Raw genomic sequence first — 6304 nt, 5'->3', positions numbered from 1 at the left:
TGTCATTAAAAAAAGTTACATTTCTTTATGCTGTGTACTAAAGGTCATTTAAGAGAACAGAGTCACATGCTTCTCTCTGTGGGACCCTTGGGAAGTATATATAGCACAGTGTTGTCATTTCTGCACCGGGAGAATAAATTAAAAACAAAGACTCTTCTATGTTTCTCTTCAAAAAGCGATGAAAATAACAGAAGGTAGCATTAAAAAAAGCTGCATTTCTCTACTCATTCTGTAGTATTCGAGCCAGTATTTTTACCATCACGGGCTACAATTTTCACTTTATCCACTTTAATAAGTTCTGTCACCTCTCTGAATTCAACATCATTCAAAAGAAAAGTCCAAACATTATGGCAGAATCTGCATGTATTTAGAGAGCCCCTGAAATTGACCCAGTTCCTGACTCTCTGAGTCAATGCTGAATTTATAGCTTTATCAAACTGAAGTAGAACTTGAAGGGCAAGCTGGGCGGTGATCTGTTGAGACTGTATGAGCTCATCAAGGCTCTCTTGAAGACTGTTCCCCAAAGTTGTATTTCTGTATAACTGATAGGCCATGGCTTAAAAGGAAGCAATTACTTTTTCTTCAGGCTTGCATTGATGTCCTGAGGGAAGGCGCTTCCGCCATGGCGGTAGCAGAGCCAGGTAGGGAGCCGGCTGGACCACCCCCTCGGGCCATGGAAACCGCAGCCTGTAATTGTTCTTTTAATAGTTGAACAGTATTCCATTTTGTAAATCCACTACACTTTTTTTTATCAGTTCTTCAGTTGAGGGACATCTGGGTTATTTCTTGTTTGGGGATATTATGAATAAAACTGCTATGAACATAGTTGAGAAAGTATTTTGTGGTATGGTGGGGAATTTTTTAGGTATATGCTTAGGAATGGAACTGTTGGGACTTAAGGTAGAAGTGAAGGAGAAACTTCCAAAGGAGTTGTACCACACCCACCAGCAATGCAATAATGTTGTACTTGCTGTACATCCTCTTCAGCATGTGCTATCACTCAAGGTTTCGATCTTAACCATTAAGGACATTGAACATTTTTTTAAATGCTTCTTGTCCATCAGAAATTCCTCTCTTAAGAAATCTCTGTTTAGCAGGGCATGGTGGCGCACGCCTTCAATCCCAGCACTCGGGAGGCAGAGGCAGGCGGATTTCTGAGTTCGAGGCCAGTCTGGTCTACAAAGTGAGTACCAGGACATCCAGGGCTATACAGAGAAACCCTGTCTGGAAAAAACAAACAAACAAACAAACAAACAAAAAACACCCCTCCCCCACACCCCGCCAAAAAGAAAAAGAAAAAAAGAAAAAGAAATTTCTGTTTAGATAGGACTCCTAGTAGCAGGGGATATGGAGCTTTCAGTGGCCACCTCCTGTAGCCAAGTGTAACCTCCCCCAAGCCTGAAGCAGGCTGAGCCAGACCTTGACCTTTTCTGTCACAAGGAGATTACCTAAAATTGAGCCTTCCTAGATCACTCTATTGTTCAGCCACTGTCACTGTTCCTCTTCAAGAAACTGCTACCTGTGGGGAGGCTGCCAAGCTATTCTGGAGACAACACCCTATCCTGCACCCAGACCTGCAGCTGGTTCCAGGTTCCAAGGATGAATTGGCCGGAATGGGCCCCCCCCCCCCCCCCATAAGTGCATTCGCAATTAAACATTTGAGCCTTGATCAGGAACCTTGTGTTGGCTCCATTTTTCTCTTGTCCACCTAGTTCCCCTCTCTTTTCAGCCCTGGTTTGTCTCCCAGGTGAAACCCAGTTCATGTGAGCCATGGGTCGGTTTCCAAAAGTTTGGTGTCCAAACATGGGACCTAGGGAATGGAAAAAAAAAAAAAAAAAAAAAAAAAAAAAAAAAAAAAAAAAAAAAAAAAACGCTGGAGGAATGCTGCTTGGTAATGAGCTCCACGGGAAGAAAAAGAATCAGAGATTTCGAATCCGGACATGGTGAAGCAACAGGTAGTGTTGCTGGAGGTGCGGAAGATACAGGCTAAATTTGGAATCAGTGCTAACTCAACGCTGGATTCACTTAGGTCAGTAGCAAATTTTCAGAACTAGGAACTGATCAGGAGGTTGTCCACAGTTTTCAAAAAGCTCCTTTAGGCAAGAGGAAAAAGGGTTTAAATTAAATAATCAGGTGGATGTCCACAGACAGGAGCTGTATCAGGCGGCAGAAACAGGGTTTGTAATAATAAAATAATATAGAGGAAAGTGGATTTTGAAACTCTCCCAGAGGCAGAGAGAAATTTGGGGGGACGCCCTGCCTTTTTCTCGCTAGCCCTTACAGCAGAAGTTCTGTGCCCACTTTATGTTGTCTAACGTCTAGTCTAATGTCTGGTGTACTGGTTTGTTCATGTGTCGATTCATGTGTGTTCGTGTCTAGTTGTCTGAATGACTGAATGTTCTGTGTTTCATGTTGGAAAATAAAGATAGCTAAAACTTTATCTGCTGGTTCAGCAAGAGAATGGCCACACGTTTTAGCCAGGATCAGGCACAGCAGGAGAGCCACTGCTGGAAAAGCTACTTTCAAAGAAAGGGAGTCTGCAGCCTCTTAGTTTTGGGGCAGAAAGCTGATAGATGGTTTTTTCCTGGAGGGTTCTCTGCAATCGTGATTATTATGTTTAGCTAATGACAAGGTGCTTTTTATCTTATAATTATAGCTAGAAATTTTGAAATTCTTTGATTGGTCTAAATTTATTAGACCCGTGTAGCTGCTTCATTTGGTTTTTTACTGGTCTTAGAGGTGTAATATGCTCTGCGTGTCTTCATCACAAGAGTATTAGCTTTTAAATTAGTGGGTATGATCAAAAAGGTGTAACACTGGTTACTAGAAAGTTGGCTTTAACCTGGTAACCTAGGTTTGGAGTCTTTCCAACACGTGGCATAAGGCAGGCCAAGAGGCTGGGCTTCTAAGGATACTTCTAGTTGAGATAATATTTAATGTGATTCTTATCCTAGAAAATAGAATTAAAGATAAGATTTAAAGCAATTTCTCTTTAATGAAGCATTAAAATCTGCACTGTCATGCATTCATAAGTATAAATTGACAGCCAAATTTTGCAACATGATAGTGAAGTTTTGATGTTTGTTCTAAGGTGATAAATTGTTTTGAAATTGGGTTTTGCTTTCCCAAGGTTGTAGTTATAGTCTAATATTGCAAAAGAAACTTAATAATTCTGAAATCTGTCCTCACTGCAAGAGGAACTAAGCTCAGAGCAGCCTCTGCAAGGTTTGTGTGACTTTCTTTTGTCTTGCAAACAGTGCCTAAGGAAGCTCTCGGAACTTGCCTCTCCTTGCCTTCAGGGAAAATTCCTTTTAGCTAAAAGAGCACCTTTGCAGTTCTACCCAGATGTTATTCTAAATAAAGTTTAAATTCTAAGTTTATAAAAGGTCAATCAGGCTGTAGAATTTATCAGGACATTGCGGTTCGACTTGCCTACTTTATGTAAAGTTATTATAGATTTAAGAGTTTGTTTTTTCCTTTACATTCTGATAATTGTAAAGAGTTTGCTTCTAGTGAGCTTGTAATCACTGGAAAATTTTGCCTCTAGGTATGGCTCATATAGCCTTACCTCATGTAAGAAAGATTCTTAGTGTCTCTGCTTCAATACAAGAAGCTAAGAGTTTAAATCTTTCAGTGTATATTGTTTCCTAAGTGGAAAATATTTTATTAGCTAATGCCTCTCAAAGGAAGTTTACTTTAAGTCCTTGCTCTCACACAAGAAGCTCTTAAGTTCTGGGGAGTAGCTGTTGCTCCAGAAAAGATTCAGAGGCAATATCTTTTTAATACTTAGGATTTTAGTTATACTATAATATTGTGGTACAGAAAATCTAGAAGGAAAACTGATTTGCATCAAAATTTTATTTTCAAAACCTTCGAGGAGATGTTAATTGGCTAAGACCTTACCTTAAACTCACCACAAGAGAACTTAAGCTTTTGTTAGGTGCTATTAAGTGAGAGGCAAATTCACTGGCAAAGAACAAAAGGCTTTGCAGAAAAATAAAGCTTTTATAATTGTTATCAATTATAATCAATGGTAATTAAATATTAGCTGTGCCCACAGCAATTCGTTGGCAAGAGAAAACATTGTAATGTCATTTTTCTTCTCCACCCGGCCAACTGTTGGCCCATGTGAAGCTGCTGCGGGGCAGGGCCTTGCACACACAGCTTTCCCTGAGCAGTGGTGGCGTGGGGGGCCGCCAGAAAGCAAGCGCCTTTGTAATGAACTCAGGGGAGGGTTATGCTTGCCATTGCCCCCATGAGCCTCTGCCTGTCCCTGGTGGGGGTAGCCGCTAGGACTCAGGGTGCTCTGCCGCCCTCTCTCAGGCTTCCTGGCCTACAACAGATTGGGCTGCCTCAGCCTCTTCAGCCTGAGAGGAAGACCGGAGGCGGGCAAGGCTGAGGTGGCGTTCACCTCAAAGCACAGTTTTAACATCCTATTAAGGCTGCTGTGGTGCTAATAAAGATTGTGAGATATATTCGTATATTTTAGAAAACCTGTAACAAAAAAAATGTGTCTTAAGAACCTGACTAAGTGTCTGTTCCTTGTTCTAAACAGCAATTAAATTGGTTATTACAGAATATTAATATTTGATCTATTGCATACCATCATTTTAAATAAAATTGACAATCATTATCCCAAAGATGTTAAGAAATTGTTTTTATGCATGCTTCTATAGCTTCTATAAATTCATGCTTGCATCCCAATTACTGTGTTTAAAAACAACCCTTTTATGGGAGAAAAGTATATGTGAATTGGATCACACGCTTATTCTTTTGAGCTTCCCCCTGCTTCAACACAGATAATTAAATTGTGTGCTGTGGATGGTGTTTTAAAATGTTGAATAATCAAGCACATTATTTTAAGCATACTTTTATTTTAAGAATTTTGAAATTCGGATGTCAATGAACTTAATAAATGTCTCATAGCATCTTAAAAAACAGACATAATCATGTCTAGGTGAGATGAAAAGGATCTACTTATTGGCATAAGGCTTAATCCTGAACCTTATTGAGAAAGGGAAAAGCAGAGGTTCTCTTCACAGAACACTGCAGAAGCATGAAGGTTAATTTGTGTGACAAGCTGACAGGTGAGTTCGCTGAGTGCCCTGACTATAGTGACAAGAAAGCCGAATTGGGTATATGACCCACCTTTGTTTGCCATTTTCCCAGTTTGTACAAGCTAAGCTGCCTTGCTTCAAGCTTTTTAAACCTTATGGGACATAGAACATTAGAGACCTTGTAATCTGACTTAGAAAGATTACTCACAAGAAAAAGTTATAGTGATTCTTCTCCTTCCCTCATTGTGACCAGTTATTCTAACTCAATCTTGGACTGGGCTAGTAATAATTCCAGTATTAGAGATTCCTAGGGAAGATAGCTAAAATCTTAATTACCTAACAAAATTAATTTGGAGCATAGCCTCCACTCCTAGAGAAGCTGCAGCTTTTCTGCAATTCACAAAGCCACCTCCCCCACACCTGGAGCTCAAAGTCTCAGCTTAACCATTGTTAATTTGCAATTGAATGGAGTACCTGGACTTCCCCAAAGAAGCTTTCATACTGTTGCTTTTCACTGTCTCCACCTTGTTTTTCAAGCAGGTCAGTCAACACCCTTCAGCCTGACAGCAGCAGATATGCATCCCTGCCTCCAACAGCGCAGGTGGCAGTTATTAAATCTTCATCAAGAAGCATTTTTATTACATATTGCCGCTTTGGTCTGATTCGGGAATAAGGTTTGCTATGAGGGCCGGACAGTCTAAGATGGGCACCCAGATCTCGGAATCATATCAATCTAGACAGAGGTACATGCCAAGAAGCCATGGTTTATTAATAATATACCACAGAGCCATGTAAAAAATTGGAGGCAAAGGTTAATGTCTTAGAAGTAATAGTCTTAACAATAGGGCAGGACATAGCATATGTTAAGGTTAGAAAGGCAGAAATTTTAGTTATTAGCAAATGTCACTTGGACACTTGGAACACTGATGAATTTGCCAGAGATTTTAAAAATTAGCCTAAGTACATTGAATCCCCTGGATTGGGCTCAATATATATATCCCTACTTGCTTTTATTATTGGCACTATTTTATTAGTAAATCGTTGTGTTTCCACTCATCTTTAGAGCACTCCTGAGATCTGTAGCTACAATGAGGCGGGACTTTCCGGAACTTTGGGAGAACTATAAAAGGACAGGGGGAGACACGGGACCTGAGACTGCTCTGGCTGGGGAGAGAGAAATCCGGCCTACATAGGGCCACAACCCTCTTCCGGTCAGAAAAGCACCTGGGCAGCTGGGGCGCAGGGTC

At 40.6% G+C, this 6304-nt stretch overlaps 1 pseudogene; it reads right to left on the bottom strand.

The window, feature by feature from the left end:
• Positions 1 to 215: 215 nt before the first annotated feature.
• LOC110290323 lies at positions 216 to 617 on the bottom strand (annotated as a pseudogene).
• Between the last annotated feature and the right edge of the window lie 5687 nt (positions 618 to 6304).

Source organism: Mus caroli, chromosome 2 (assembly GCF_900094665.2).
Source record: "Mus caroli chromosome 2, CAROLI_EIJ_v1.1, whole genome shotgun sequence".
In the NCBI taxonomy this organism is placed as follows: Eukaryota; Metazoa; Chordata; class Mammalia; order Rodentia; family Muridae; genus Mus; species Mus caroli.
The sequence above is the reverse complement of the archived record's forward strand: the minus strand, read 5'-3'. Positions and strand labels throughout refer to the sequence as shown.